Source organism: Phodopus roborovskii, unplaced genomic scaffold (genome assembly GCF_943737965.1).
Source record: "Phodopus roborovskii unplaced genomic scaffold, PHOROB, whole genome shotgun sequence".
Lineage (NCBI taxonomy): Eukaryota > Metazoa > Chordata > Mammalia > Rodentia > Cricetidae > Phodopus > Phodopus roborovskii.
The window spans coordinates 27054148-27067489 of record NW_026125295.1 but is presented as its reverse complement, the minus strand read 5'-3'; positions in this window follow the sequence as shown (position 1 = coordinate 27067489).

Here is a 13342-nt window from a genome sequence, read left to right as displayed (position 1 = left end):
ATGTTCAGGAGGCCTGAATCAGTACAATGCTGATTTCCTAGCAATTGGTCTGGGGTTCATGAGCTCCCCCTTGTTCAAGTCAGCTGTTTCTGTAGGTTTCTGTAGCCTGGTCTTGTCCTCCCTCTCTGCATCTGGATTCCAGTTCGGCCCAGTGTTTAGCTGTGGGTGTCTGCTTCTGTTTCCATCAGCTACTAGATGAGGGCTCTATGATGGCATGTAAGTTAGTTATCAATCTCATTATCAGGGACAGGCATTTAAGGTAGCCTCTCCACTGTTGGTCAGATTGTTAGTTGGGTTCATCCTTGTAGGTCTCTGGACATTTCTCAGCAATTCCAACCTTAGGCATATATACAAAGGATGTACATTCATACAACAAGGACATCTGTTCAACTGTGTTCATAGCAGCATTATTGGTAATACCCAGAACCTGGAAGCAACCTAGATGTCCCTCAACTGAAGAATGGATAAAGAAAATGTAGTAAATGTATACAATAGAGTATTACTCAGTGGGGAAAAAAAGTGGAATCTTGAAATTTGCAGACAAATGGAAATAGAAGAAACCATCCTGAGTGAAGTAACCCAGTCACAAAAACACAAACATAGTATGTACTCACTCATATATGTATTTTAGATATAGAGCAAAGGATTACTAGCCCACAATCCATACCTCCAGAAAAGATAGGAAAGAGTACCCTAAGAGAGATATACTATTCCTTATTTGAACAAAATTTATTAAAATGGCTAAAGCAATTTTTCCCTCTTTGGTGTTCAAAATTCCAATCCCAAGAACAATAAAGGAGATATATTCTGAACGTGCTTCCCTATTAATTTCAATCCTGTTTCTTAGGGATATATCCCTATCCCCTTAGGGATAGGGGGTAGGACATTTTAGAGTCAAAGAAAGAATGTGCTCTATGATGAAATGGTTAATAATGAGTCTAAGAGGGCATTGAATATTGTGGTACAGGTTTTCGTGCCTAACGATGTAGATAACTGTGTTGGGTATGTACTCATCTAAACCACTTTATTTAATAATAAAGGGAGATTATCCTCACAGAATGTAGGAATGTAGTGACAAATGAAGTAAACGTAAAAAAGGTTTGTATCTCTATTTTTACTTTATTATGTGTATGTGTGTTCTGCCTGCATACATGTCTGTATTCGATGTATATAACTGGTATCCATAGAGCCTTGAGGACTATATTAAATCCATTGAAAATGGATTTATAAATTTCGAGCTGCCATGTGGATGCGAGGAACCAAAGCCAAGTCCCCTGGGAGATGAACAATTCCTCTTAAACACTCATCCAATTCCACAGAGAGTGGAAAAGGTTAAGTAGAAAACAGAATAATGTCATGAATATTAAGGGTGCCAAAAAGGGCAGAAGAATGGCTGAGCCTGGTGACCTCAAAGAGCTCAACCTCCAATGGAACCACACCCCACCTTTCTCTAACCCACAGCCTCATCCTGGAGTTACCAGGCCACTTCTAGCTTGCTGTAGTTGTTCATCTATATTAGCTTTTAGTTATGGTAGTTTTATGTAAATATTCAAAGTTTTGCATTCCTGTGGAAACCAAGGAACATTTGACCCTCTGAACAGTTTCTGCCTGGTGGCCAGCATCTTGGGTTCTCACAAGGATAATCACTATGGACAATATGTGCTTTTAGTTTGACAACAATCCCTCACCACCACCCTAACATAAACAAGAAAAGCAATAAGATAGGTACTCTGGGCTGGGGGTAAAAAAAAAAAAAAAAAAAAAAAAAAAAAAAAGGTCAGCAGGGAATTTGAAGGAGCTGACTCGGGGAGGTGGAATCTGCTCCTCTCCTAATGGCACATTTCACAAAGTTCAATTCAGCCCCACCCCGAGCCTGAAGGAGAGACTACAGACATTCATCAGCAGCTATGTGGGGATGAAAATGAGTTTTCTAAGAGCTGTAATTTTTTTCTTGAGGGTCAAAAAGAATTTTTTTTTTAATCCAAGCTTACTTCATTTTCCCCTTTATAGACTATGTTAGAAAAATACTTGGGGGAACCTGTATTAGTGCCTTAACTATCATAAAATACATACTGCATGGCACTGCCTTTCTATTGTTTTTGCCAAATTCAACCGCCAACTCCCAGTGATGAATGGCATGGCTCGCCTTTTTGTTATGTTCTTTGCTTTCCTGGCCAACATACTCTCCAAACAGGGTGATAACCAGATCCTCAGACTGTCTCCACTGTGCTGGCACAGTGGTATAAGGTTTCATCTGGACTCACTGGGCCTTTGCTTCTGAGCCTTTTACCTAAAGATGCCATAAGTAATCTCAAAACTACTACTTCAATGAGTATCTAACACAAACAAATCACTTAAATCCAAGTATCGTACTTGAAATATTTGAACATTTTATAAATCTTTTCTGTGGTTTTTAAACTGTGCATAAAAGTAATAATTATGCCTGTTTGATCATACCACCTGAGACCACAGGGGATGAGGGAAGTTATTTGGGATTAGGCTCTATTTATTCTTCTAAAATGTTACCACGGCAATTTTAATATGAGAAGAGAGCTGACCCCACTACCTTAAACATGGGAAAAATTGTTTTTTTTTTTTGTTTGTTTGTTTGTTGTGTGTGTGTGTGTGTGTGTGTTTTTTTAATTTGGTTTTTTAAGATAGGGTTTTTCTTTGTAGACCAAGCGGCCTGCCTCTGCCTCCCAAGGGCTGGGATTGAAGGTATGTGCCACCACCGCCAGGCTATCTTTCTTTATGTAATGCCTACTATAATAAGACAGTGTAACAATTATATGTAATAGAGAACTAAAGAACAAAAGCCTGGTGTCTACCAACTGATGAATAGGCAAGAAACATCAGGTGATCTCAAAATACAAAAACATGAAAGAATATGTGGTCCATTTATGCGATTGAAAACTTTTCAACTGACCCAAAGGGTAAAATTTGGTTATTGGCAATCACATGGGTGGCAGTGAAGGACAGTATATTAAGTTAAAATCAGGATTAGAAGACAAACAGCACATGTTTTCATTCACCTGTGTACTATAAAACAGTTGACCTCAGAAGTTGAGAATATGATAGTAAGGGCAGAGTATGAGATGCTTGGGCGAGTGTAGACAGAGAGAAAAGAAGTGGAAATTTAATTGTTAAACTACACTTAGGTTGGGAAAAATATAAATTATGGGATCCTATTCCACATAGAGTGACAATGGATAAAATACTTCTGAATGCAGGGGAAAAGGGATTATTTTCCATGTTTCATCAAAAAAAGAAATGATGAATATTTGGGGAGGTTTTTATTTATACTTAAGTTGAACATTACACAATATATCTACATGTATCAAAAATAATATTCCCAAGATAATTTTTCTGTTTTCACTTGCATATGAAGAGAAAGGATTAGGGTAACCAAATACCACAAACAGATATAAAATCCATAGGAGAAGCTCTGTCTTTTCTCCAAGCTCTAGCCACTCAGCTGTTGTACCCACAGAATGACAATGATGTTAGTCCTTGTGAAATTTGAAATGGTTCATTGTGTGTGTGTGTGTGTGTGTGTGTGTGTGGCTCTAAGAATATGGGTATGGAATGACTTCTCTTGGGCTGTTTCATGATGCTTTTAGACAAATTAAGTGTCATGTATTTTTGTTTCTGTGTCATGATGATAAGAGTAACTGACTCAGACATGATTATAAGTTACCAAATGTGCTCTAAAACTCCGCCTCTGAAGTTTAAAATCAAAGTTGAACATGTCTGGAAATGTCCTTGCAGCTGAGTAGAAACTGAGTCACCTCTCATTTCCCTCCACTTTGGGTACCAACAATTGCACTTACTCACTGAATGAGTTCCTTCCCTGATTTGCATACTGAAATGCCAAATATGATGTGTTCACAGGTGACCTTGAAGATAGTTAGATATTTCAGGTCACATCTTCATGAGTAGATTCATGATTAATTCCTCCCTTACTTGAAGATAGATAGGCCAGATCTCTGTTCTCCATTACTTAAAATGTAACGTAGCCATAAGCAAACCAGGAAACAGACCCTCACCAGAATCCTCCCATGTTTTATTTAATTCAGCCCCCAGCACCACAATTATGAGGAAGAGACTACTGTTGATGAAGTGATCCAGTCTGGTAGTTTTGTTACAATAGCTTTAACTAAAGCAATTTGCTAACTGAAACTCCTATTAATCTATCATACTAATCTCTCCATCTGCTAGCTAATGCTCTTATTAGCTTTTTGTCTGAGCTCCTGTCTCTAATTCACTGAGACCATTGCCGCTGAAATCCTAATAAAATGTTTTCTCACATGGGGAAAACTTGAGATGAAAAGAAGAGAAGGGGAGGAACAACCAGGAAGAAGAATGTAGAAGCATCAATAGAAAGAGACGATAAGAGTTTGCGATGGACTTGGTGCCTACCTCACTTCCTCCCCCATAGGGCTCAATAGTCTTGAGTTGAGTTGAGTTAGGAGTATAAAATATGATTAACACCTTCAAACAGCTTATAATTAGAATAGAAAGATCTTTTGCCACATTGCTATTTATTCACAGAATTTGTTTTGTTTTAAGGATATACTTATTTTTATGAGTACTGGTGTTTTACCTACATGTATACCTATGTGTGCCAGATGCCGGGAAACAGGCATTACAGACAGTTGTGAGCTGCTCTGTGGGTGATGGAAAGTGAACCCAGGTCCTGTGGAAAAACAGTAAGAGTTCATAACTGCTACACCATCACTCCAGCCCATAAAAATTATAAAATGCATTTAAAAATGAGTGAGTTCAACATTTGGGTTAGAAAAACTCTTTTCATATATCGCCTTAACTACTATGGTCTTTTAATAACCATTCCAAAACCTATCATTTATCACCTATGCTTTTAAAGAAATTTGTAAAAACCAACTCCTATTCTGAACCTGTAAATTCAGGAAAAGTGGTGCCAAAGTCTATAGATCTCTCCTTGCCTTACTAATCATGGCATTCACTTAGTAAAATTACATAAGAAACATATTAATATGGAAGTATGAAACTTTATGTGACTGTACTCATAGATCAAGAACTACAGGCAACTAAAGAATGATGAGGGTAGAAGAAATAGCCATCCCCAGGGATTACCTCCTTGTCCCATTATCTAATACCAAGTGTTCAGCCCCAAAATGACACACACAAGTAACACTAAATGGATTGATCAGTTTGTACACACACACACACACACACACACACACACACACACACACACACACATATCAAGCCATGATTTTGAAAGGGAGCCAAGGAAGGGTATATGGGAGGTACTAGGGGGAATGGGGAAATAGCATACTTACATTCCAATTTAAAAGTAAATAGAACAAATCCTTTTAGCTGTTAGTGTTGACAAGGGTCATACTCTTTTACCCACACTCTTGTTCAGTTAAGCTAAACTAAATATACTAATTCAAATATGCAGACAGAAACACCCTGTGTTCACATTCATTTCTATGCTTGCTGTGTAGACTATTACTTGATTTGATTATAAATTTACCTGCCTTGACTTCATACATGACCCTGGAAAAATAATTTGGCCTTCCTTCACTTTATCCCTCCTGGTATTTAAAATGGGCATTGAATTCATTTCCCACACTACTAAGACATTTCCATTTTCTTCAAGAAATATTTATTATTCATAAAATGATCTGCATTGAACTTCATCTCTAACTATAATGAAATTATACAGATAACTTATTGAATAAACTGGATTTTAAGATATCATCCTCAGGAATAATTGAAAAAACATTCAGCAACACCCAATGCATTCATAAGTACACTTTTAGACAGAGAATAAAACACACTTTTGTTTCTTTGGATACCTTGTGTTTTGCTGAGTTTCAATTTTTAAATTTTATTTTACTCATTTACTTTTCTGTGTCTATGTGTATGTGTGTGAGTATGTATTTGTGCATGTGTGTGCATGTGCTCATGTGTGTGTATGTGTATGTGTGTTCATGTGTGTGCCACGTGCACATCATTGTACTTCTGTGGAGGGCCAAGAATAACTCTCAGGAGTAACTCTTGGGACCCAGGGATTGAACCCATGTCTTCAGGCCTGTCCACTGTCACAATTACCAGTTGAGCCATTTCACACTCCAAACTTTGTTCAATTTTCCATTTTTTAAAAGCAAACACTATTTTGACATAGTGAACTAAATCACACAATAAATGTATTGTGCATATCTGAAACCTTTAGCTGTGGACCAATTCCTTAAAACTCATTATGTCCTCTGGAAGTTTTTCTGAAATAGACAAGTGCAAATCTTAATTTAGTTCCTGATTTGTGATAATTTAAATGCCAAGTTTCCTATAGTTTCATGGGTTTAGATTCATAGAGAAAACTTATATGAGGATTTTCCTCCACTGCAGTATTTGAAGCAATAATTCCTGAATTTCTCAATTATACATAACCATGTTAAATATGTGTATATATGCACACACATGCATGCAGATCCACATGGTTGAAACCATCCCAAATGGTTTCACATAGAAATGATATAAAAATTTCTAAAAGTAAAAATTGTCATGAACCAAATGTCCAGGCATTTTATTTAATAGATCGGGACCAAATAAGAGGTAAGCATGCTCACAATTTTAAAGCAGGTCTTTCATGTGTCACAATCTGAGAGCTATTGACACGAATGAGTCAGTAAGTAAAATTACTGGCATGAACACATTATTACCAGGACAGTGACTTCATTGACGAGGATGTATGAGTATTGTGTCATGATGGAGCTATGTAGATCCCATTGCCTTTTTCACTACTACTCAGCTCAACTCTGCATCATTACCAATTCTCTTTGTGCATCTCAAAAACATCAGGAAAAGGCAACTGGCTTTTTCCAGTCACCTGCTTATGCACATACACATGATTAGACTGGAAAGCCCTCATCCTTTTACTGTGTCTTCTCAGCTTCAGGCTGTACTTCCATTCCTTATCATGCACTTCCTCAAATCCTTATTCCATATTGTTTTCTCAAACAGATGCAGAAGATGTTCTTCCTGCACTAAATCTACTGTTCAAGATACAATTTGATTAAAATATATTTTCATCATTTCCTTCTTTCCCTTTGCTCCAACCATCCCCCTTCTATGTCTCTTCCTTCACTCTCAAATCCATAGCCTTTTTCTTTACTATTGTTACATACATACATGTGTATGGACTTGCTTGCACAAATGTGTGAATAAAACCTGATGATTCATTTTTGTTGTTTGTGTGTACATTGTTTCCAGGCTTACCACTTTGTTTTGCTAACCAATCAGGATGCTAAGCCTTGAGACAAGCTTATTCCCTTCTCAGTAATCATTAGTTGACCCTGGGATCCCATGCATTTCCCCTGCCTCTACTTACTGCCCTAGAACATCAGTTGATATTGTCATTGTTTAGGTATTGTTTATGGAGCCACTTCTTGGAGAGACATCCTCAGAGCAGACTTTCTGGTATTTTGCCTCTTACAATCTTTCCATCTCCTCTTCAGCAAAGTGCCCAGAGACTTAGATGCAGAAGTTGCTCTGCAGATGCATCCACTAGAGTTGGGCTCCCCACAATCATTGCTTTCTACATTATGTCCCCATTGCAGGGTTTATGTAGTGTTTTCCACATGCTAGAAAGAGAAGTTTCTTTGATAAGGGATGATAGCTACATTTATCCTTGAGGATTAAAAACAAAAATTTAGATTGTAATAAGGAGTTATCCCTGTCTGGCAATGTAGTGGCAGTGGGTATTCTTCTAAGGTCTCTGACCTAACAAGCACTGGGAAGTTGGTAAAGTTTCCAGTATCAGGCATTATTTTTATTCTCTTAAGTGGGCTTTAATTCTACTTAGACAGCTGTTGGTTGCCACCAACATGAGTGCCACTATTTTGCCTTTAAGGGTTTCCTGCCATGCTGATCATTGATGTGGTTCATATGTGCTCTCTCTCTCTCTCTCTCTCTCTCTCTCTCTCTCTCTCTCTCGGTCACTTGCATAATTCTTTCTGGTACCATGGAAGCAAAACTGCAGGATGGAGACATCTGGGTTAGATCCACCTTGAGTAAGCTGAATTCTCTATCCCCTAGCAGGCAGTATCTTTAGCAATAAGAATTTATCTTCAGCCTCCACCAGGCAACCATGAGCAGCAGCTCTAGCCAGTATTGTTTTGAGAGTTAAACTTGGAACTACCCTGAGCAACCATTTGAAAGGAAGTTTGTCATACACAGAACAGAATTTTTGTTACTGTATATTCTTATTGACAGCCCAAGTAGCATAACTTTGTTTAACGGGTGTGTGATAGGATTCCTTGAGGAGTTACCAAACACCTTTAGTCTTATTTGTCTCTCCTCCGTCCCTCTATTCTTGTATTGACCTCCTTACCCCCCTCTCCAGTGGGAATCCCTGTCCTCATTTTTCTGCAGTAACTCTTAAAGACCCCAAACACATTTCATAATTTTCTATTACATGTTATCTTTAGAATTTTACTTACAAACACGATCTATTCCTGTAGACAACCTTTCAATGTATTCATTTTATATATTAAATTATATTTTTCTTGCATAATAACAGATAAAACTCTCTTATTGGGTTTCCTTTTATAGGATATACCTGTAAGATTGGAAAAAGGATTAAAAACATAGCTTCTTGTACAGTGTAAGTGAGATTCAGTACTTTATAAAAAATTAAATGATTTGGAACTAGACAGAAAATAAGGACTTAATTTGACATTGGTTCCAGTAGATAAAAAGAGAATAGGTGATGTCAAACACAGGTTAAATTTATTGCCAGAACTAATAATTTGCTCAGGATTTCTAAGACAGTGACCAGATTATTCATTATTAATCAAGGTTATAGTAGCTTTCTTTCTTTCTATATTTATTAGATTTCTATGTTACTAAAAGTGGCTGTAATAGATGATGTAAAATATGGATTATACAAAATTGTGACTTTTCATAAAATGAAAATTTTATAGGAAGCTTTGAATTATGTGAGGACACTCACTGTTTTACATCAATGCGTTCATTATGAAAGACCAGGGATACATAAAAATTACAACCTATGGGAAAATGACATTACTATAATATAAATATAATATAATATAAATATTAATAGTAGTTTATTTATCAAATAGCTATATATGGAAATACTGTCTTACAGGAAATGAATGGAAAAATGGTAACATGTACCTTTGGAAAAATCCTCATTTAGAAGGAAGGTGGCGAAATTCAAAATATCTACCTGAAATTACTTACCCCCAGCAAATGACAGAAGTGACAAAAGTGTTTCAATAATGTACAAAGTAGCCTGAAAAGGAGAAAGTAGACGTGCAAATGACAGACAAAGGCCATGTGCTGAATGGAGCCCAAAGCATATCCTCAAGATCCAAAATGTATAATAAAATGTTGTAAGTGCTACTTTTTAGTTAATCTTGGTTTGTGAACTAAAATAGATTTAAATTTAGAGAGTAATCCTTATTCATTGTCAATTTTAAAGATGAAAACCAGATTTCACATACCTTTTAGAGAATTGATCAGTTGACCAACTGACCAGTTGTCAGAATTTTAAACACACAAAGAATCAAAGCACAAAGAAGCAAGCCATGGATAGTTTTTGAAAGGTTAAAAATTACTTTACACAGGAGTTTTCCTCTGTGTGTGGATGTTCATTTCCCATGCATGTCCCTGCTTAGCCACTTCACTAGTCAGACATGGGTTCCCTTTTCTAGACCATGGTTGCATCTCAGCCTCCCCGCAAGCCCTAACACACCACCCATTGTTGTGTCTTAAGGATATTAACATGCTGAGTGTTGGTGGTGCGTGCATTTAATCCTAGCTGTCAGGAGGCAGAGGAAGGTGGATCTCCAGGAGTTCAAGGCCAGCCTGGTCTATAGAGTGAGTTCCAGGACAGCCACAGCAGTTATACAGAGAAACTGTGTCTTGCAAAACTAAAAAGTGAGAGAAATAATGAATATTATATAAAAGAATATTATATAACATATGAGTATAATTACTGACATAAAATAATTCTTATGAGCATCTACTATATTGAAACAAAGAAAACACTACTGAGATGTAACATTAAAATTAAAAGACACAGAGAAAGGTATTAGAGTTCAAGCTTCAAGCTGAAGACCAGAAAAGCAAATCAGCCAAGCCACTAGATCTTACCTCTACCCAGATGAAGTGGCAATCCTGTCTCACAAATCCTGAAAGGCATTTGTGAATGCTCTCCATTCCTATCTCTTCCTCCTTATATTCCTTTATCTGACCTGCCATATCACTCCTGTCTCCACCTCCCTACTGCTAGGACTAAAGGCATGTGATCCTAGGAGCTGAGATCACCTGTGTATAAGCTCTTTCATTTACAACTGGATCAATTTCATGTAGCCAGTGTGGCCTTCAACAAGCAGAGATTTATATACCTGTTAATCCTGAATCTTGGGATTAAATGTATGTGTCACCACTGCCCGACCTCTATAAATGTGACTGACTTTGCTTTCTGAATCCTCAGCAAACTTTAATAAATCATAAATAATATAACACCACACTGAAAAAATAGGCAATTAAAAAAAATGAAACTTCATCTTATTTAAATACTATAAGCCAAAAGTGTTAATTTATGCTGTGGATTTCTATACTTAAATTGGTTATTCTACTTCACACAGTAAATTGCAATAATCAATTTTTCTGTTTATATTTTCATATCCCTGTGTGTCCTGAAGTCTGCTTCAGGATCTCTGCACTTGTGTGCTTACCCAACCTGTGATCCACTGGAGGTTTGTTAGACTGACCTGTGGTCATGGTAGGTTTGTTAATCTGACCTATGATCTACAGTAGGCTTCTTAAAGTCTGAGCTGTGGTCTATTGTAGGCTTGTTAGTCTGACCTGTGGTCTGCTGTAGGCTTGTTAGTCTAACCTGTGGTCCACTGCATGTTTGTTAGTCTGACCTGTGGTGCACTGTAGGTTTTTTAATCTAACCTATGGTCTACTGTAGGCTTGTTAGTCTAACCTGTGGTATACTGTAGTCTGTTAGTCTAACCTATGATCCACTGTAGGTTTGTTAGTCTGATCTGTAGTCCACTGTAGGTCTGTTAATCTAAACTGTCGTCTACTGCAGGTTTGTTACTCTGTCTGACTTCTGTTTTACTGTAGTTATGCTGATTGGACCTACAAACTAGTATAGATGCCCTGATTTGAAATTGCAAACCCCAAAACCTCTAGGAATTTCCCCAAAGCTCATTTTGAAGAAAATATGATATGAGGCTATGCGTGCCACTTAATTTGATTTTCTATAAAAATCATTTGGTTAGTTATGGTGTTCTGCCCAAGGCATATAGGGAAATGATACATAATGCATGGCATATAAAAAATCATCTTTTGAAATCATGAAATATTGTGAAATCTTAAGCCCAAAAGCTGTCCATGAGGGATTTGGAATCCTATATAGTACTTGTAAGAAATCTAGCCAAATTTGGCTCCATGGTTTTATCTGGTAGATTAATGAGTATGTCAACTCCTACACTTCATTTTCAAATACTTAAAATGTCTATTTCAAACCAGTACATGAAATATTGTTACTAACATGAGCTGAACATTATGACAACTATTGATGATACATACAGAATTTACATGTGACTTTCCCTTTCTATTAAGACTCTGCAGACATTTGTCTCTGACTCTTTGGAAACAAGGTACTTCTAGGTGAGGCCAGTCTTTTCCAAGACTTCAACAGTAATTAAGTTAACTTAACAAAAGACGGCTGCATAACTACCAACCTGTAATTACTCACATTTATGAAATGTTGGTGACTTGAAAGAATAGGAATATCAAATTCTTGCTAAAGACTGCATACCTGCCAATTTCCTTCTAAACCTATAAACCTTAAGGTGATTTACAGGGAAGCTCCTAGGAAATGCACTGTTTCATTCCTTTGCCTATTTGAATTCTGTGCACTCCAATTTATTTGGGCGGGGTGGGGTCTGGGGTTAAAATGAAACTAAGTAGTGGTAGATTTAAGTAATTTTCAAACTCGAAAATTGAAAATACAATCTTGTACCTTTCAATTGCCCAGATAATATATTCTTTTCCTGGAAAAAGAAAAAGAAAAAGAAAGAAAGAAAGCAAACTCCAGAAATTGATCTATTGTGCCACTCCTGTTATTTTCTTTCTGCTGTGATTTATTTTTCCACCTGTGCATGAGTGCAGCTTGCTTTTCTTTGTTCTCTTGGCTGTTTCCACTGGCGTTTGTTCCCTTTGCAAACAGAGACCCTTTAAAATTTGCACATAGTCTGATTAAATCAACTTGCAAATTTTATACATAATCTGAGAAATGCAATCTCAATTATAAAATCAAAATATCATGTTAGATATTGAAAAAAATCTTGGAGGTTCTGTATATAAATACTTTAAATGTTCAAATTAAGTTACTTTTTCTGAATTGTTGTCTAATTTACGCTGACACTGGTTTGCTACCAAGCTAAGAGTGGATTCCTGACCCCTCAACCAGACTCCAATTCTCTCACAGTATTCCATACTGTCATCCACTAGATTTACCTGGAAAAAAGAAAAAAAGAAAAAAACAAGGCTCTCCTTTACTTCCTTTCCTTTCATTTCAGAATATGTACCTGAAAAGATAGCATGTTTGCTATTAAGAACTAATCAGACACAATGATAAACACCTACAAACTCACAATTGATATATCAGATACAGAAAGACCTAGAACTTGTTGAGAAGCCAGCACAACTGAATTAGCAACTCCAAAACCTGTCTCAAAAAATAAAGGAGAGGATAAAAGATATCTAATCCTGACCTGTGACTTTCACATGCAATTGCATACCTGCACACACAAAAAATGTGCATAAACATGTATATATGCACATACTACATACTACACATACAAAAACACAGAGTAATTACCATTATGCTTCAAATAATTTATTTCAGTGCTGTACTCAATCATGTATTTTACTGTCTACACACAAAATAAAGGATTTGAAAAATGATTCAAAGTCTGCAAGATGTAGTTATTGTTTTCTATATTAAAATCATTAAGCTTATAAAATGTTGTGATATTTTACCTTTACCAAAGTGTTTATCAATTAAAATTAATGCATAGGCAGTAAATTATAACAGCACAAAATAGACAAATACTTCATATGTTAACTTACATAAGCATCCATAAAATACATGCTTAAAACACTTAATGATTAAAAATACACAATGTCAAAGAGACTTCCATTTAAAATGGGCAAATGGAATCATATTTTAACTTCCCACTGTGTTTATTACCTAATAAATTAAGAAATAAGATTAAATCTTGGCAACCTTCAAAAACATGATACA